At 47.9% G+C, this 21,245-nt stretch overlaps 1 protein-coding gene and 1 long non-coding RNA gene across 3 annotated transcripts in view; one reads left to right on the top strand and one right to left on the bottom strand.

Annotated features, from left to right (window-relative positions):
- The window catches only part of PBX1 (PBX homeobox 1), a 299,046-nt gene that overhangs the window by 239,353 nt on the left and 38,448 nt on the right, over positions 1-21,245 (bottom strand). The window lies entirely within an intron of this gene.
- LOC131495254 (uncharacterized) lies at positions 15,559-19,770 on the top strand. The gene is made up of 2 exons (XR_009253862.1): positions 15,559-15,877; positions 17,843-19,770. It is a non-coding gene; the product is annotated as an uncharacterized LOC131495254 (long non-coding RNA).

The raw sequence follows: 21,245 nt of genomic DNA on the forward strand, positions 1-21,245 counted from the left end.
CCTGATGAAATATCTCCCAGGAGTATGGAGCCGATGTGTAGACCGCTAACTTTCCTCGTCTCTGTAACTGTCTCAAGCATCACGAGGCTACAAACGTTAGACATGCTCACACTGAATATATGTTTCGGAAAGCTTTCCCTGGTGGGTAAGTGTGGTATGACGAGCCTACCTCTCCCAGGCATTTTAATCCTGGACAAAATATGTCCAGGCATTTTAATCCTGGACAAAAATAGAAAGAGAGCAACTTTCCGGAACTTCATTGCCCATAAGTTAGTGCCACCTGTATACTGCAGCACCCAAGACCCTAGGTGAGTCACGTATAGAATACGTCCTTCCAACTAAGAGGAATTCCGTACCCTATGGAAATATATTCCTGAATGTGCAGTAATAGTCACAGTAGAAACAGACAACACCGGAAGGAAATTTTCACGAACGCATTTTCAAGAACGAAGTAGTTGCCCAAAGTAAAAGTCACTTGCTCAATTTGTACAAGCGGCTTGATGACAGAGGCTTCCAGCCCTTGTGACTGTAGAGTCTCCTTCTCAGTGTCAAAAAGTTTTAAGGACCACAAGGGAGTCGGTGCATTTTTAGCTTCTACAGCTGTGGGAAGTCGCCCATGGACAAAAAAACCCAACAGGCACTGAAAATTGCTTTTTTAAGTGAGTGTGCGTTTTATTAACTGCAATAGCGTCTCATACACAATGAATTTTAGCAGGCATTATCTGCGTGCGTGTGTATTCATGACATGACTCTGTTTATTGACGAGGCTTTGCGTGCACGTGGATTTCCCAAACCTTTTCAACAGCTGCCTGGCTCCCCCAGGGTCCAAAACCCACAAATTGGGAATCACTGTCATAGAGGCAGTAAGATGCCAATTGAAGAGACACATGCCTCCAACCACTTTTTTCATTGAGAGGAAACGACATGCAAGCAGTCGAACGATTTTACACACACTACCCTTGTTTTACTCCTCCCCACCCGATCAAAATGCTGATGGACAGGATACAGATAATCTCCCCGTTTACATGGTCTTGAGAGTTGGTTTATTACACAATACGGTTTCTCTTTGGCACAAGAACCTATCTCCTATCTCCTATGTATGCGTCTCCTTCTACAAATGGCAAGTAAAGATATTGTGGGGAATAACGTAATCCAAGCAACATTTCTAACAAAGAAGTATGTGCACAATCAAGGACAACAGTAGCAATTGCTTAACAGACATTAGTAAATAATTCTTCCAATACTGTCAGCCTTGTGGTTTTAGGCCAGGGGAAGGACGACAGGAAAGCAACAACACCCATCAGAAAGACTGACCCCCACGCCGAGGTACACCCAGCATTCACGCCCCCCAGGACACACCTCCTCCCTTGTCTCTGCACGATTTCCACTCATTCATTCTCAGCTCCTGTATGTCTGAGGCCACATGCGACTGGATTTGTCAAGCCCCCTTTTAACAACTTGTTGTCACAGTCCATTACCAAATTGCATATAGTTATATATTCCACTAATTAGGCTTCTAAAATATCATTAACATGTATCTTGATCATTAGCATAACGTATGAGGCGTCCTCGTTAGGCACGACTCGAGTTTGTTAACGTGGTAATGAAAGGCACAAGGCAGGCTCGGTAGGAACCAAGAAACACAGAGGGGTGGGGAACATCCAGGCACGGACGCTGAGCCCCAAGGATGCCGACAGAGACACAGACAGACAAAGGCCAAGGGGAAAGATGCAAAGCATGAGGCCGAGGTAGAGAAACAGCCAAAAGAACGCGACAGGAAGCCAATGGCTTTGGCGTGTAGGTGGCTGTTCTGGCAGGAGGGGGAGACCTAATGCACCCTGCGCCTCTTTGAGGGAACTGGAACCTGGCAAGGCTCTTAATTTGCCAAAGCAGGAGAAGCTCTTAAAGTTTCCTAGGCAAGAAGAGAACAAAGTACACAAGTGCCTTCCTGTCTTCTGACCTGATACACGGTCACGCCCGGGTGCGCCCTGTCTCCCGAACTCCTATCCCACCCCCTCTCCAGAAGCGGTTATGGAAAACTGCAGGTGGTCTCTTAGAATTACCTGGGGGCGACATTTTTCTCTTGCTCACCAGGCCCTTTATTAACACACCGGTAGATGTCTCTATCTCTCTGTACCCACTGCGTTAGTGACGATCTTCTCATGTGTAACGGGGCAGGTCTTACCCCGGGAGATTGCAGGCATGCTACGTGCAAAAGACGAAGAAGGAAGGAGGGCATTATTCAAAAAACGGAAACGGTGTGTGTGCACGATAAGCGTGTGTCAGCATGGAGGTGAGCACGCACCAGCAGTGTGCCGGACGCAGAATGGGATCTCCAACAGCCAGGGGAGCCTGGCTTTGGTATTTCAGGAAGGGTCTCTAACTGCGATGAGAACAGAATAAGGTATTTGGTGTAGGGAGCGCTGGCAGGCATCGGAAGGGTAGGAATTTGTAGAAACTTGGAGAGGTGAGATAAGAGCACATGCAAATCTTGGAGAAATGAGATAAGAGCCCAAGCGGCTAATTCATCCCGAATAAAGAAGAGCTTGATCCAAGCGAGCTGGGCCTTGGTCCCAGGCTGAGGGCACAGGAGAACAGCCTCCCAGGGCCCAAAAGAATCTCCCTCCTTTTGGGAACGCAAGCTGGTGCAGCCACTCTGGAGAACAGTATGGAGGTTCCTCAAAACCTAAAAATAGAACTACCCTACGACCCAGCAATTGCACTACTAGGCATTTATCCACGGGATACAGGTGCGCTGTTTCGAAGGGACACATGCACCCCCGTGTTTCTAGCAGCACTTTCAACAATAGCCAAAGTATGGAAAGAGCCCAAACTGTCCCTTGACGGATGAATGGATAAAGAAGATGTGGTATATGGATACAATGGAGTATTACTCGGCAATCAAAACGATGAAATCTTGCCATTTGCAACAATGTAGATGGAACTGGAGGGTATTACGCTAAGTGAAATTAGTCAGTCAGAGAAAGACAAATATCATATGACTTCACTCATCTGAGGACTTTAAGAGACAAAACAGATGAACATAAGGGAAGGGAAACAAAAATAATATAACAGGGGGACAAAACAGAAGAGACTGAAACCTGGAGAACAAACTGAGGGTTACGGGAGGGGTTGTGGGAGGGGGGGATGGGCTAAATGGGGAAGGGGCACTAAGGAATCTACTCCTGAAATCATTGTTGCACTATATGCTAACTAATTGGGATGTAAATTTAAAAAAAAAAAAAAAAAAAAAAAAAAGAATCTCCCTCCTTTCCTCACTACTATATAACAAGATGGTCAAGAACTTGGGAGCCTGGGTGGCTCAGTCAGTTAAGCATCCGACTTTGGCTCAGGTCATAATGTCACGGTTCCTGGGTTTGAGCCCCGCTTCCGATTCTGTGTCTCCCTCTCTGCCCCTCCCTTGCTCGCCCTCTGTCTCTCTCTCTCACACACACAAAAAATTAAAAAATAAAAATAAAAAAGAACTTGGGAGTCTGAAAGTCCCCCCAGTTTTGTAGCACAGAAGACTCTCTGGGCTGATGTCTATGGCTCTGAAATTTCATACAGATAAACTGGAAACATCCAAAGGGCTCAGAGTGCAGCACAGAGAGGAGGGTGTCACAGTGGGTGGCTTCCCAAGAATGGCTTTGGCAGAGACAGCCCTGGGAATAGAAATCGAGATGTCCGGCAGCCCAAAGTTTTAAACCAACTCCTTCCAGTACGATGCCTTCTCCTATGCAGTGGTCATTTCCAGAACCACTTTGCCTCCTGGGGCCACGCTTCAAGAAGAGTAGATTCAGCAGTTTCAAGTATTAAAGCCACTGCCACAGCAGAAAAGACGCTGAGTCAACCTAGACAGCACCTAAATGGAAGTTTCTCCTGCACTGTCTAGCTTAAGTAACACACAAAGGAGTGGCCCTATGAGCATATCAACAATCCCATGCCTCAGTATGTCTATGCAGCCAGGGTTCACCTACACGGAAGGGAAGAATCAGTCCGTTGCTTTTGCAGACCAGATTTGGTATGAACGATGGGGCCTTTTTCTTTGATCCAAATGTCTCATCCTTAAAGAAGATGGAAATAAAATAGTAGAAAATATCTATCCAAATGCCCATTCAAACATTCTATGGGCAGACACGGGAGTAATCAATCCTCTCTGAGCTCTGAATGTAATTCTTGCGTTCCAGAACCACAGAACCCTTTCTGGTTAGACACCTCCATCCATCCTTTTCTCAGTGGAGTTGTTATGACACCCCACTGGCCAAATACGCACCTTAGATGAGAATGATTCTTAATTATGGCCAAAAAGATGGGCTGTGCACCAAGAGGGATGGCCCAATTTCAAGGCTATTTCCATCCACAAGTCCTTCGTGGCTTATAGAATGGGCACCTCAGCCGCCCAGGACTGCACAGCCACCGACCTATAACAGCCTCTGAAGGGGAACGAGTAGTGAACCAGTCTGCACCCAAGGCCCCGTGCCAAAAAGCTCCCCAGGCAATCTTTTGCCCTGCTTTTCCACATCCATAGCAGCCAGACGAATGTCCGTAACAGCTTCGGAGAACCTAATTCTTCCCCCTCTGAATACAACAGAAGAGGAAGGTAAAGCATAAAGGCAGAGAAAGAGAAGAGCTTTAAAAAAAAAAAAAAAAATTTTAACCAAAAAAATGAATGGAAAAGAAATATGTCTTTGGGTTTCCTCCCAAAACCCGAAGTCAATAGTTACAAATCCAATCATACATTCAACCATCTACTCCGCATCAGGCCTGGTTTTAGGCTATGGGGACATAGTCGTGGGCAAATGTCTACTTCCTGTGAGGGGTTGCAGAAGTGAGGAGGACGGAAAGAAAAAAATGCACACGCATATACGCACACACGCACAGATGCAAGCATGTGAACTGGGAGAAGAACCTAAAATTATAAGGGTTATTTTTTGGAATGTTTTATTTATTTGAGAGAGAGAGAGAGAGAGAGAGAGCACGTGCATGCACGCGCAAGTGGGGGAGGGGCAGAGAGAGAGGAAGACAGAGGATCCAAAGCAGGTTCCAGGCTCTGTGCTGTCAGCAGTGAGTCAGATGTGAGGCTTGAACTCACAAACTGTGAGATCATGACCTGAGCCAAAGTCGGATGCCCAACTGAGCCACCCAGGTGCCCCTATAAGCGTTGTTTTTAAAACCATGAGATGTTATTGTTTGTATGCATACAATAATTAGAATTAGCTAGGATTACACTAATATATAGCCTCGAAATCGTGACTCGTGAGAACTGCTTTAATAAAAAAAAAAAAACAGATTTGCATCTTAGGATCTTTATGAGTGTATTTAAAGTACCTGAATACAAATGTTTCTCTACAGTGGTTTATACTTTTCTATAAAAATCTGCTTGGATGTTTACAGTCCTTATTTCATGGACCCGCCTTACCCATGGAAAAAAAAAGTAAAATTCGCCGTGTCCCTATAATAATGATCACAAATTCAGAATCAGGAAAATCAGACCTGGCGACATCTGGCCACAGATAAAGAAGAACAGTTCTCCTGTCCTCGGAACACCAGAAATGGATACAAGGTGCCTGTATCTGTCCCACCTTCACCTTCCTGCATGATGCTCCCAATAATTGCTATTCCCAGTACATGCCCCACCCCCCACCCCCCATCCTCCTCTCCGTCAACCAAGCACAGTTAGGTGAGAGGAGCCTCTCTGAGAGACCCGGTACTTTTTTTAAGTTTACTTATCTATTTTGACAGAAAGAGCATGGGAGGGGCAGAAAGAGGAGGAGAGAGAGAATCCCAAGCAGGCGCTGTACTGTCAGAGTGGAGCCCGATGGGGGGCTCAAACCCATGAACCGCAAGATCATGACCTGAGCCAAAATCAAGAGTCAGAGGCTTAATGGACTGAGCCACCCAGGTGCCCCAGAGAACTGGCACTTTTGATGGAGAAAACAATTAGTGAGATGGATAATGATACAGCTTAACTCACAGGACTATAGTAAGAGCCAGCTGGGACGTTTAAAAAGTGCCTTGTAAGCTACAAAATCATAAATAAACAAAATTTACTATAAGCACTATGAGGCAACAGAATGGTGGACAAAATACCCCAAAAAGCCACAGTTCACCAGAGCTTTCCCTAAGATGTCTTGGGTGCCTGTACCAGGATTTCTCCAGACTCTTGAAAGCATCCCGGATATACCGCCACATCTAAAGCAGGACTTTTTTTTTTTTTTTAAGTTTTTTTGATTTATTTCGTGAGAGGAAGAGAGGGAGACAGCAAGCAGGGGAGGGGCAGAGAGAGGGAGACAGAGAGAATCCCAAGCAGGTCCCACGCTGTCCGCACGGAGCCGGACATGGGTCTCAAACTCACAAACTGGGAGATCGTGATCTGAGCAGAAATCAAGAGTCGGACACTTAACCGACTCAGCCACCCAGGCGCCCCTAAAGCAGGATCTTGTAACCTGACAAAATTTAAAGATCCACAGATTGTCTTTCAGGGATTGCTTAGCTCCCTGAAATTCCACGGGAAAAAAAACACAGGTGCATCAAAGTTCATTTTCCGGGGAGAGGGCTATAGCTTTCATCACACTGCAAGGGGACACCCGGCCCGGAAGAGACACCCCGCTCTGCTGTAAACGGGCAGACTTAAGGCTGTGCACCAAGGATCACGATCACGTAGGAGTTGATATTGCAAGAGTCTGGGAAGGCATCCGTCGCCCCGTCCACGCCAGCTGGTCCTTCAGGTCATTTTCCTCCCCTTGAGCCCTCCCCACCAACTCCCCACCCACAGCCCCTTAACTGAATTATCCAGTAAGCCTCTGCCTGAAAGATCCTGGAAACAGCTCCAACAGAGTGCAGTTTGGGGCGGCTTCCAATTAGCCTTCACTTGGCTCCTTTTTTTCCCTGCCAAGTCTGTGCAGTGAGTATCCAACACCCCGCCCTCCGCTTGGCTCGGGGTTTAGGGGCAGGGAGGAGACAAGTCTGTGATCAAGCTGGTAGATGTCAGCTCCAAGGTACACAGATGTCCCACCTGAAAGCGGAAGAGGGGAATTAGAAGGGTACCTGGCAGGGTGCTGGTGAAGGGGGCTGGTTTCCCGTGAGTTTCCTTCTTTTGTTTCTCTCCCTTTGGCCTAACCCTAACTTTCCTTGCTGCCACTTCATTATCCATGATCATTTTACCCTTTTCTCTGCTCACTGGCTGATGATCTCTCCATTTCATCTGAATCCCAGTGGAGATACATCCGAGCTAAAAACAAAGCTGATGGCCAATTAAAAGGTAAGTGCCTTATGTTAAAAGCCAGAACATTATACTTCAATATTCATAATTAGGTAGCTTTTGAATGACTGAAGAACAATGCATGTCCATATATGGGGCTAATCAGGGCACCTATATTTTGCAATCCAAATCAACCAACGTCTGGTTAACTGATTGCCGGGAATTACCTGCTTCCTTATTGGCTGGCTCAGAGCCTCAGTACTTCGTAAATATTAGAGATGTAAAAGCCCATGGAGTTCCTAATGTGTTTATTTCAGCATAATGAATTTTTCAGGAAGGAAGGAAGGAAGGAAGGAAGGAAGGAAAAAAGAAAAAGAAAAAGAAAAAGGAAAAGAAAAAAACAAAAACCAAAACCTACTGTTTTTGGCAGTTCTACTCTTCTTCAGGAGTAGTGTCTAAATAGGGCATAAAGATTATTCACTTGGGTTTAATGTTTTTAAGTCAAAATAAAATTTCACTTCCACCCTCACTTCTTTTCCAAATGGCTGGAGCACCAAAGGTGCCTGAGAAGTTGTACAAAACTAACCAGAAATAAAGGAGAAAGTGAGCGATGAGGCGGGAGATCGTCATGGATCCGATTCAAGTGTCCTTCAGCATCCCCCGGAGAAAGTCCGGGGCTGGTGTGCACCGGCTCAAGTCCACCCTATGTGATTTTTCTCCCAGTAGGAAGTCAATATGGAACCTGCTCTTGGAACTTTTAAATGATGCTTTCAAGTGTTCATTAATAATGCAGCTAATTTGGGGGGGGGGGGAGCGGGGGAGGTGGGGACAGGGTGTGAAAGAGGTCATGCCATCTTACCCGGGAGTTAGGACAATGTCACTTTACAAACTGAGAGCAATGGCAGGCCAAAGCAACGCTCACAGTCACCAAGCAAACCCTTATTAGAAAAGAATCAAGCGCGAAGATCTCTACTCCCTGCAAATGCTCTGTCCACTGGGAGGCAGCATAGGCTGTTGGAAAGAGAAATGGGCCAGAGCCCAGAGATCTGGGTTCCAGTTCCTGCTGTGTCACTGACTTGGGGTGGGTGTCGCGGCCAGCAGCAGAATCCTAGTTACAAAATTAGGACAAAAAGAAGAAAACTGAGACCAAGGATGTGAAAGTCTTTTGAAGGGAAAGGTAGAAGCTGCTGAAAGGAAATCCACACGTTCAAGAGTCTAGGGAATGCGGAAAATGGTCCTAAATTTTAGCTGCAACTGGCGGTCCCTTGTTGTGGAAAGACAGCATTACTACAGGGACTTAAAATAAATAGAAGAGAGCAAAATGCACTTTAAGACCGCATTTTCTAAAGTGTGTTTCTAAGAATCGTAGTCCGGGGAGAAGGTCCTCGGGTCAAATAAATTCTGAATACGCAACTCCTACCCTCCACACACCCCTTGGGGAGATTTATGACACACATTAACATATTAGAGCTCCTAGATGCCCGTCAGTAAAAGAAAGCCCTTTAACTCCCTATTGCCCAAACTGACTTGCGTGGGCAACCGTGCCTCACACACAAACACGGAAACAACTATCCAGAGAAGGCATTACCAAATGCTATTGTAAGCTATTAAAAATGGCAGTAATACCTCGTCTCCAGTTGGAGAGGCAGCATTACTGAACCACCATCCAGTCTTGGGTGGGTGGTCAAGTGCTTTGCAGAGTTTTATCCAAAATCCCCTCCATATTCTCTCTGCTCAACAACGTGCATTTGTGAGACAGCTGGCCAAGGTGAAAGGTTAATTCTGTGGCCATGAAACTCAGCCCAGCGAAGAGACTCATATGAGGGTTGAACCTTGTCACCTTGGCCCCATTAGCTCTAACCAACTGAGCTGACTAGCCCCCGACATTAGCCTTAGTTATAATCTCTGTGGGAAATAAAAATGGAAAGGCACCAACACAGGGCCTATGGGCTTCAGTGTATAAACTTCAGGATTTTTTTTAAATAATATTTGAGATGAAGGTATGCTATTTCACCCCTAACAGGAAAGAAATAGTCAAGAGGTAACATGATATGACCTCTGGAGCTGGACTCCAGTGGATCCAAATCCCTGTTCTACTATTTAACAGCTGTATGACCTTGAGCAAATTACTTCACTTATTTGAACCTCAGTCTCAAAATCTGTAAATTAGGATAAATCTATTCCATTCCTTAAAGGATTATTATGAGGATTACGGGAAATGATTTACGTCAATGGATTTAGCACTTATGCCTCACACATGATAAGTATCGATAAATATTGGTTGTTATTACTACCTTTAAAAAGACCGAATCATCTCAGAAAATGCAGCTCCCTCTCAAGCTAGCATGTAGAAAATGCAATTTTGGGATTTCTTTTTCCTGTTCCATACGGTATTTTTACCTTGTAATTTCTCCGAAAATACGCCTCTTCAACTTTTACTGAAAATTTCTGCATGTGGTGGAGGGAGATGGCCTCGGTCAGGGTTTTGCCCTCGAGAACAAATTTGTAAATTAATCATTTCGGTAGCTAAAACAATATGATTCAGCTAGCTGAAACTCATTATACTGGTATACTCCCAGGAATATATTTCTCAAGGGAGATACGCCCAATATAATGCTACGTGACTGCAAGGTGTTCGTACTCGGCCTAACCTCATGCTGCCCACCAACAGGGTAACAGTTTCCTACCACGCAGCACAGGAGGAAAAGGGGAAGCAGGGGAGAGAGAGACCTGGGGGCACAGGGAGTGGTAAGCACCTGAGAGAAGGGACACAGGGACTACAGGGCACAGGGTAGGAACAGCTTCCCGCTTGGATCAGGCACAGACTCGGGCGTCGAGAACTGGCCTAGACCTGTTCATATGCTGAATCAGCCCCAGGTTTGGAGACCAGCCACCAAAAAGTTGACCGGGAGTCACACAGCAACAGCTCCACAGGCCGGGACAGAAAGAGACTACGCCAGCCTTGGGATCCCTGCTCCCAAGGTGCATGTGACCATATTACACATGGTCCTGGGGTCTGTCAGCTCGGGACACCCCGGTGAGAAGGATTTCCATGGTGACCACCTGGAAGGCACCTCAGTGACCAAACACAAGGACCCCTCGCCTCCCCAGGCTCCTGGCTCTTAACCTCCAAGACCCTTCTGGGCGTATCCGGCCCTGGGGGAAGCCAGATCCCAAAGTCGATAGGGTGTTCTAGTGTTCTAGTCGTTCACAGGAAGGCCTGTGGGCTCTCCCTCCCGCACCTTCCTCCACTCCACTCCTCCTCCCTCGTGACAGGTCATTTGTAACTGTCTCGCGGGTTTGACTTCGTTGTGGTGGGCACAATTCAATGCTGTTCTAACTAACAGAGTCCTTGTCCGGAAAACAAAACCACACAAAAGTCAGTCTGGCTACTCTGGCTGTGTTTAGTGACCGCTTCACGTCACTGCCTCGTCGACCCAATCAATGGTGCCGCAGTGTGGCTGTTAATAAAGCTGGATAAAAACAAATTGATCACAAAAAAGGTCAATTTGGTACCTAACATTTAGAAGGCTGGCGTCTGAACGCGTGTCATCTGTGGGGGATCAACACCGTATAAAACCAGGAATATTCCACCTTAACAGTCATTTGCCTAACAGAAGGAAAAATTACTCCAGAAAAGTCCTGTTATTGATCCATTACTTTTCTATTAGGGCAGAGAAAATTAGATACGGAGAAAAAAAGAATGAATTTGGGGGTTTTTTTTTCTTTTTTTAAAGTTTATTTATTTATTTTGAGAGAGAGACAAAGAGAGAGGTAGAGAGAAATCCGGGACTCGTAACGCAGAGTCTGACACGGGGCTTGAGCCCACGAAACGTGAGAGATGGTGACCTGAGCCGAATCCAAGAGTCAGACGCTTAACCGACTGAGCCACCCAGGCACCCCAAGAACGAATTCACCTTTTACAATATTCCTTGTGGTTATTTGAAAGGTTATTTCAGCCACAAGTAGAAGTGGAAACAAGATGGTTAACAAGACCACACTAACCCATAGATTGTTAATAAAAGGAAAGGAAAGGAGGTCCAACTCAACTCTTTTTCTTATTTTCTTATTATTTTTTTAACCCTTATTTATTATTGAGAGACAGAGCATGAGCATGAGCAGGGGAGGGGCAGAGAGAGGGGGAGACACAGAATCCAAAGCAGCCTCCAGGCTCTGAGCTGTCAGCACAGAGCCCGATGCGGGGCTCGAACTCACAGACCGCGAGATCACGACCTGAGATGAAGTCAGATGTTCAACCGACGGAGCCACCCAGATGCCCTGACCCTTTTTCTTATTTGAAAACCACTGGTGACTCCACGCAGAAATCCTGTCCGTCAACTTCCTTTGGCTACCTGGGAGATCTACAGTTTGGAGGAGTCCTCATGACCCAAGAATAAAGGGAAAAGTTGAACGCCGCTTACGTAACGTAGCTGACGTGATCAGGGAAGGCAGCCCAAGCCACCCACGGGTCACGGCCTACCAGACCTGTTCGTCGTCACCATGAGCATTGTAAGGAGGCCCAATTTAGAGCTGCCGTTCCCATGAGCTGCCTCTGCATTTCAGAGGGTGAAGATGAATCCCAAAGGCAGTAGAAGAGCAGACTCTTCACCAGCCAGTTGGCAGAAATCGGTTTGCAATGTCGGAGGGGCCAGAAGCCACAGGTCAACAGAAAGAAAGAGACCCGTAAGTGGGGGAAGGGGAGGGAGCGAGAGACGAGGAAAGAAGGGAAGAGACAAGAAAGGTCCAGTCGAAGGAAAAAGAGGCGTAGGGGGACCGACCTGACTGCGTGACCCTGAAATTCCGAAGGCAGCACGGCTAGGAACGGGACGAACCACTGTCCTGAGATGTGCATCCCAAGCCTTCAGGACAGAATAGGCCTGTGTCTTCTGGTCAAGACCCTTGATCCCTCTTTGCTTCACTCTGCCCCTTTACCTAATGAGAGGGGTTGGAATAAACGGTCTCCAAAATACACTCACTCTCTCAGTATGTCTGCTGTGCTTTTGTGCACTGGCTCACACGAGGAGGGCCCAATCCCTGATGGCCCCAATTCAGGGAATAACAGAAGTGTCCCTTGCTCCCTGAGTGTCAACGGGGGCAAAGAAACGTCCTCAGTTTCTTCTGTTCTATGCTTTTGTTTCCCCCGTCAGACATCCCATGGCCAGAGCCTCGGGAGTTAATGGAGTTTCCTCACGGGACTCTACTTTTCAAGGAATACATACCGGGTCTTCCCAGGCTTCGGTGCCCACTGGGATCACCACACCAGGCTCCAGGAGAAGAGAGACAGAGAGAGCCTGAGGGGCAGTGTAGTGGCAGCACCCGGGGACCTCCAGCATTAGACCAGCACATGCTCTGTAGACATCTGGACTCAGACTGAGACTTTGGTCAGAGCCCAACATGGAGCCTGGTTTCTTTGTGTCTTCCCCAAGGCAACCTCACCAGAGACGGAGATGAGACCAGGACATTTATATCGTTGTCACCAAAAAGTGCTTATTTGTTCATTTATTAAAAATAAGAAGGGGGTGCCCGGGTGGCTCGGTCGGTTGAGCGTCTGACTCTTGATTTTGGCTCAGGTCACGATCCCAGAGTCGTGGGATCGAAACCCACTTTGGGCTCTGCATTGAGCATGGAGCCTGCGTAAGACTTATCTATCTATCTATCTATCTATCTATCTATCTATCTATCTACCTAATCTACCTATCTATCCATCCATCCATCCATCCCACTGCCCCTCTCCCTCACACGTGCTCGCTCGCTCTCTCTCTCTTTTTCTAAAATAATAATAAAAGAATATATAAAAATAAAAATAGATAGGGAGCACTAACTATATATGTAACAGGCACGGTGCTAGCTGGCGGTCTGGGTCCTGGGAGGCCCCGGGGCTCTCAGGGACAGACAGACACAGACTGTGACGCCAGCAGAGTGCGTGAACACCAGCGCAGAGACCCATGTACCATCTAGGGAGACCCTCAGGAGGAGCCTGGGGACAGTAAGAACAGCTTTACAGCAATCCGGAGATTTGAGCCGGTCCTCCAAGAAAGAAGAAAAATTTGCCAGGTGGCATGGAGGTAGGGAATGCATTCAAGGCAGAAGATGCATTGCAATGGCTAAGAGTCAGCCAAGGGTGTTACCTGTTCTGAGAACAGTGACAAGTTCAGTGCAGTTGGCATGAAATGCTCCCCTGGACAGTCCAACATGGCTTTCGGTATAAATATCTAGGCGATGGCCTCAGATGGCTTGCCTACAGGTACGGTAACAAAGCAGTTCGGGTCAAAAATCGGAACACGAGTGGCACCTGCGTGGTTCAGTCGGTCAAGTGTCTGACTTCAGCTCAGGTCATGACCTCACAGTTGGTGAGTTTGAGCCCCCCGTGTCCGGCTGTCTGCTGTCGGTGCAGAGCCCCCCTGGCTGCCCTGTCCCCCTTCCTCTCTGCCCCTCCCCCACAGCGCGCACTCACCCACGCTCTCTCTCTCTCTCTCTCAAAAATAAATAACGTTAAAAAAAATTGGAACGGGATGCCTGAGCACGAGCCACTTAAATCTTTGAGACTAACCCAGAAAGAAAGAGGAACCTAGGAGGAGAAAATACATTTGCAATCTGTAAAAATATTTCTGGAAGGACTTTTTAAAGGAAATTCTCATACGGTATTCCCTACATGCCAAGCACTCTTGGAAGCACTCTGTATACACTAACTCATTTAATGTGCCCAATAACCCTGTGTGGGGGACCTATTATTCCTCATATTTAACAGACCCAAGGTTACATGTGCACCTGCCCGAGGTTAACCCACCCATTAATAACGGGGCCAGCAATGGAAAGCCCAGTTGTACTTCAGCTCCAGTCCTCTTTAATCACAAGGCTTTCCCACCTCTCTTGAGCCACAGGCAACAGCCACCCCTAGGAAGCCAGAGAGACTGCGGAGGTGGGGACAGCAGCGGGAGGCCCAGCACATCTCTTCCCCATCTAGGCCGGCGCTCCCAGGGAGGGCCAGGTAAACTTCACACTATAGAATCTTCGGTGCCTTTTGATGCAAAACAAATGTAAATATAAAAATGCGACTATTCTGAAATGTTTAGGGTACAAGTACTGTCCACAAAAAAGGCCACAGGCAGTAGCTGGAGGGGAGGGAGCCCCAAGAGCCCAAAGGCCCATCAGCTCCCGCCAAGTGGATCAGCCAAGTGCAGGGAGCAGCTCAGGCACAGCAGGGGAACCAGGGCTGAACTCCAGCCTTCCAGACTGACTCAGTCACCAGGAAAGCACCCCCCTTCCCCCGCCCCCCCACTCCAAAGGCCTCTCTTTCCTTTCTACTGTCACTTCCTAGTTCAGTCCCCGCCACTGCGCCCTCAATGGCAATGCGCTGGAAATTAAGGCAATGGCAACGGACCCCAGCAAGACAGCTCTAAAGGGGCAGCCGCCAAGCCTCCTTCCACAAGAGCATTCCCCAACAAGAAAGGTTGGCTCCGGCACCTGGAAGGGGAAGGGCCAAGCAGAAAAAAGCCGCACTCCTCACTGACTCAACTCCAGTGCAAGCCCCTTCTTTCCCCCCCACCGCCCCCCCACCTTCTTGAACTAAGAGCCCATCTATTATACCACGCCATGGTTCATTTCAGCAAAAATCAACTAGCATTCTTCTGACCTGGGGCAAAAAATTCCCTCATTGAGATCCTGAAAAATAACATTACATCATGTTGCCCGTGTCAGGTTTATAAATGGGCCAGGGGGAGGCTGGGGTGTAACCGGACACTATCAAAACACTGGCCCTCGGAGAAGAAAGAGAAGAAAGGAGGCATTGTTGCAGGCTGTCAGCTCCCCTCTTGCTGGAGGTAAAGTGGGAAGCAGGGGGAAATGTTAGTGGGAGGCCGGGCACACCGTAGGCCCTCCCTCACTCCAGCTCCCAAGTCAGGCAGCCCCCCTCCAAAATGGGGTTGCCTCCATTTCCTGTGGGGTGCATTAACCCTCATTTCTATTCCCTTGGCAGAGTGGACGGCCAACCTGTAAGTAATGTTTATTCCCATGCCTCAAAGCCAACAAGAAGTTCGGTAAAGGATGGCACATCCAGGGGACATTTTTTTTTTTTTATTCTGAGCAGGCTGGCTCGCTTCTCTAAACAGACAACCCAAAAGAGAACTGATCCCGGGTGATTGTGTATACCCGAGAGTAACAATCTTAATTGAAAGATAGAAATGGGAACATGACCCAAAGCTAGAGGGGAAAAAAAAAAAAACAAAAAAAACCAGACCCCAAGAAGGGTCAAGTGAACGTCCAAGCGTAAAGCAAGAAATCCTGAAAGCTGAAAAAGAGGGAAAAAGGAAAAAGAAAAAGGCATTTCAAAGCGGAGTTGGGGGGGGGGGGGGCTCCGAGGGACAGACCAGAAAGTGACAAAAAGACCGTGGGAGGTTATGAAGCTGGGACAGACCCCACCAGCCAAAAGTGCTGGCACAAAGATTACAACATTTTCATGGATAAAAGGAGAACAGAGAGGATTTATGGTGAGAGAAAGTTCAGAAAATAGAAAGCAAGACAAATGTAAGCCAGCCTGACTGGAGACAGACTTCATTCTGCTGGTCAAACATCTAATTTGCTTTTCTCTTTTCTTTCTTCCCCAGCTCCGGGCTCAACTTGGAAGGACAGGGGAACATGCAAATGTGTGGCCCCGAGGCTCAGGGGCACGAGAACCAGGTGACTTCCTCCACCAGCCCGTCCCCCCCCTCCCTCCCAACAAGGGTGATGCAGCAGCCCCAGGACCCTCCAGGACCACAGGCCCAACTAAGGTCTGTGGCGAAGAGGAGGGACCCAGAGATCACTTGTGTTGCTCCTGGTACATCCTTGTTTCCACCAAATTGTTGCTAATCCAATCATCACTCCACCAGGAACTTAACCTCTTACAAAAGCTCTCCCCACCCCACCCCACCCCAGCCCAGTGCCTTCTTGGCCTAATCCACCAGCAATTAAGAAAGCAGGCCCTGCGGACCACTGGGTCCCCGGTTGCTAAACTCTGCTTTTATGTTACCCTCACCACGTTTTCTTTGGAACTCAACGGGGACCCCCTCAACTAAAGTGGAATGGGGCCCCATGGCCCAAGTGCATCGCCCTTCAAAAGAGCTTTCCCACAGAGCCCTGGAACCAGCCCCCTCCCGGGTTCAAAGGAGGGAAGGGGAGGGGCCAAGGACCACCCTCCAACTCAGAGCTTACATTTCCCTCACAATTCCAGGCCCTCGAGGCTCCCCTTCTGCGGGAGGCTCTTGTTGGCGCCAGAGAGGGCTGCATTAAGGCTTGCAGGCCGATGGCAAGCGGGGACAAGGGGGCAGGGGAGGCCACCGAGGTGGCAGCCATCCGTTGCCTTGGTACTGAACCCAACAGAACAAAAGGAGCCGCACAGGGGCGGAGGGCTGGACGTCGTGAACTTGCGCCAACCCTTGGGTGTCTCTGTCCCCTTCTGGGACTTGCCAGGAAGCATCTTCTCCCACACCCTCAAGTCACAGGACCTCCTTCTCTGCTGAAGAGGCCCAGGCACTAACTCCCCTCTTGTTTTGCCGTACCCCCCGCTGAACTTACAGATCACTTTTCAGAGAATGAAGATGGGGTGCCTACTGTGCGACAGTCACTGGGCTGGGTGCTGGGAATACAGCGTGAGCAAAATCGGGATGGTCTCCGCCCCTAAACATGCTTGCCTCCCTTTCCCCCCCAACCCACCCACCCCCCCCACCCCCGCTCCCCGTTTCTAAAGCTCTTGCCAAATTCAACAGAAAGGTTTTAGGTGGTTCCATGAAATCCAGGTGGCTCACAGTGATGGCCCAAAGAGCAAAACCCTAGAAGAGGCTGAGCATCTCAGAGTGCCTGGGGGATGGGGCCTGGGGGGGGGGGGGGGGGCTAGGAGGATGAGGCCAGGGAGGCTTCAGGTAGCCAGGAGACAAGAAGGGAATTTGCAGGGATAGAAAAGGGCTAACAAAGAAGGAAGCGAAAGGTACAGGAACATGAAAATGAGGATTTTTGGCAATTTCCCTCCGTGTTTTTCAGACTGTAAAACGGGTCCCGCCATGCTTCTGTCCCTAGAGGTGTTCATGTCTCTGATTAACAGTAAGAAAGTACTCGTCCCGGGGCGCCTGGGTGGCTCAGTCAGTTAAGCATCTGACTTTGGCTCAGGTCCATGATCTTGTGGTTCGTGTTCCAGCCCCACGTCGGGCTCTGGGCTGACAGCTCAGAGCCTGGAGCCTGCTTCAGATTCTATGTGTGTGTGTGTGTGTGTGTCTCTGTCCCCTCTCCTGCTCACGCTCTGTCTCTGTCTCTGTCTCTCTCTCTCTCTCTCTCAAAAATAAGCATAAAAAATTTTTTTAGAAAGAAAGAAAAGAAAGAGAGAAAGAAAGCCTGAGTCCTTCTCAAAATTGCCCAGCATGCTGAAGCAAGGTAGAGTTACAGGGAAAGGCCATGTCCAACCAACACCCATAATTGTATGTTCTTAGTGACTCGGTCTCTTGTTCTGAATTTATCACTTTCTCAGAAAAAAAAAAAGTGCTAGGAGAGGCCTCCTGAAAAGTCAGACGCCTCTGTCCCTAAGTTTATTTTTTAATTAATGAGTAAAGGGGAATTTATTGTTTGAAAAAAATGTCTGTTTCATATCAACTCTTTTTCCTTGTTTTCCCCCAGACAGTGGAGCTCCAAAGAGACCAAGAGCAGATGTTTTATATTTCAGGAGAGAGCAGTCTCCCTCAATTCCTGAAGGATTCCTGGAATTCTTCTACTTAACAAAAATTAGCTACAGAGAAAGAATCATGAATCATGAATGGGAGCCCGGGAAGCCTCCGGGAGCCAATCATTTCTTCCTCCTCCCGTCACCCAAGGGCTGCCGGGTGCCTTATGGGTTCCATGGAAAATCCTCTGGAAAAAAGCGAGGCATCAGGCTCTTCCAGTTACTCCAAGAGCAGGGTCATGTTCTGTGATCAGAGAAGCCGAGCCCAGGGCCATACTCTCAAGAGCTAGAAGCTGGAGTCAGCTCTGTGTTCTGCCCCCAGCTCGGTTTCAGGTTTGCTACTTACTCAGGTAATAAACATCTCTACCACCTCATCTGTCGCATAGAGCGAACCACCTATGACCTATGTCTCCAGCTGGAGACATACAAAGATCGAGTGAGATGTGAGCGTACTCTAATAAGTTAAGTACTTATACAAGCGAAAAGCATTTGTATTGTAATCACGGACATATGGCGTTCTGTTTACAAGGACTTTGGGCCGACCGGTACACGTCTGCACGCGTGGATGGGATTAGCAGAGGCACAGAACACAGAGGCTGACCTCCACGAGGCTCTCGAAGGCTGCCCATCCCGGGTCGGGTCCCTTTACTACTCCTTTTAAGGCTGTTGCAAGCTTTAACCATTCAATATTGATTCGATAAACATTTATTGGGTATCTGGCACAGGACGTGGCCCATGTTGGGTGCCCGGTAAATATTTGCTGAATAATGAATGAATGAGGGCCTAATGCAGAGATGAAAAACTACATGGCAAGTTGCCACCAGCCTCTGCTCCTGAACCCACATCAGAAAACCATTAGTGGACTAAGGCGCTCTTCTCCGAGGACCTCGTACTCAGCTCAGAATTCTCAGACTTGGCACAGGAGATGAAACCTCTTGGCCGTTCCTGACCTAGGCACAAGGATAAAACACACCTCAACCCTGTGTTCATGGAGCTCACAAACTCATGGGAAATAGACAGTAAATCGACGAATGGAACATAATGTACGTTAAGGACAGAAGTAGGGGAGTCCAGAGCAAGGCCCTGGCACCCCCTGATGTGGGTGAACTTGCAGTTCTCACACCTGCCTGGGCTCTGAAGGTGACACTCTTTCCAAGCGTTCCTCCTGCCTCTCTGATAACCCTTGTTATCTTACCCTCTTCGACCCAGCCCGCATATGTTGGCATTCTCGGTGTTCTTTCCTGGTCCTCTCACATTCTACACAGACATTCTTGTACCCTCACACTCCTCCCCCCATAACATCGGTTGCTATTTACATACTGATGCCCCCCACGTTCATGTCTCCAGCCCTGACCCTTCTCTGAAGCATATTTCCAGCTGACCCCTGGACTTGAATACCCAACAGGCTACCCAGCTCATCCTCCTCCCTGCTCTGTTCAGCCTCTGAGAACCTTGATATGCTTCAAGCATTACTACTGAAGCCTTCCAAACTGGGAATTCTTAGCTCTGGCACAACTGGAGCCCGGGACGGCCCTGGACTCTGGCCATCACGATCACGTGACTCGAGGCCTCTGCACATGCTGTGTACTCAGCCTCGGATACACCACACACTCACTCATTCTTCAGCTACGCCTCTGCATCCCTCAAGATCTACTGAAACCTGGTTCTAATGTCACTTTGGCATCCTTCCCCCAAACCTCACTGCAGAGTCAGTCAGACCATCTTCTGTAAATCAATGAGCTTGTAAGATTCTGAAATCCCTCTCGCTCATCAAAAAAATTAAGTTATAATAAGGCAGTATGAATGTTTATGCAATGCATGTTATACAAAATCTGCAAATGCCATCAGTCCCCACGCACAAATAAAGCATTAACCGTCTCCTTCACTCATTAAGTAAATACGGAGTCCTTGCCATATGGCAGAGAATGTTCTAGGTGGCAGGACAGAGCAATGAGTCAAAGTCTCTACTATCACATAGCTTATACTCAAGCCTCAAAGGAACGGCTCAGCCACACACCGAGACGCATCTTCAGCTTATTACTAAGAATTCTTTCTATTAAAGTTTAATGCAGTCCTCTCTAGAAGTTCATTTTGTCTGCCAAGTCCTTTATGACTATTACATATGGATGCCACAGTAATAAGCGGATGGCATAAGCAAGGACTCACAGGACACAATAAAGGGGCCATGTCCACTCCTGATGGGTTATGGCTAACTCATTAGACCCTGTGACAAAAAGTCAGCACCAAGTGTGGGCCTGAATGACAGGGCATCGCGGTACACAGGAGGCGTCCTGTACAGGTGTCTGGTGAATGAATGAATGAATGAGTGAATGGATGAATATTAGGATGGAAAGAGCCTCAGAAAGCTGTAATCCTAAGAGTAATGAGCGCACCGTGTAATGACCATAAAGCGCAGACAGGTAAGAAGGCAGGCTGTGCACCAGCACAGCCTCGTACAATTTCTAGAACCTCTGCACTCCTCGGTCTCCTTGTTGCTAAAATAAGATTAAATAAGGGGGTACCTGGGTAGATCAGTCGGTTGAGCGTCTGACTTCGGCTCAGGTCATGATCTCACGGCTTGTGGGTTCGAGCCGCGCGTCAGGCTCTGTGCTGACTGCTTGCTCAGAGCCTGGAGCCTGCTTCAGAGCCTGTGTCTCTTTCTCTCTCTGCCCCTCCCCTGCTCATGCTGTCTCACTCTGTCTCTCAAAAATAAATAAATGTAAAAAAATGATAATAAAATAAAATAAAATAAAACAGGATTAAATGAGATCATGTACAAAGGGCTTTGCACTACGGCCAACAGTACGTGTTTAAGATGATCATATTATTCCTTCCTAGCTACAGTCCAGTCACTGAACTGAAAAACAGGCCACATGAAACTTAAAACTCAAAGCGTATAAGGCAGATATCCCCGGGAAGCGCTCTGTCCCCACGCTGGTGGGATAGGTCGGTGTTTTCCACATAGCCTGTCACAAGCCCTCTATTTGAAAAGAAACGGATTTCTGGAAAAGTTAACCACACTTTGCACAAACTCGGAAGTTTGTTATCTCAACAGAACCCACCACCTTCCATGGTCCCTACGATGCCGCCTAAAAAACACGTGTAATAAGACACTGAATCACACAAAGGCTTCTTCTGGAAACCCCTAAATATTTCGGTATCTGTTCCTGAGGGTCCATATTTTCACGTAACGGAGTGTTTCACACAAAGTGCGACTATCCCTCACGCAGGTAAAAACACCCCAGCGCCGTGAGCGGAGGCCCTGAGCTACATCTGGCCAGCCCCTCCGGGACAAAATTGCATTATTCACCTCTCATTTTAATTTTTCAAAGCCTGAGACAGAGCTGAACTTTCTCCACA

This window comes from Neofelis nebulosa, chromosome 15, assembly GCF_028018385.1.
Source record: "Neofelis nebulosa isolate mNeoNeb1 chromosome 15, mNeoNeb1.pri, whole genome shotgun sequence".
Lineage (NCBI taxonomy): Eukaryota > Metazoa > Chordata > Mammalia > Carnivora > Felidae > Neofelis > Neofelis nebulosa.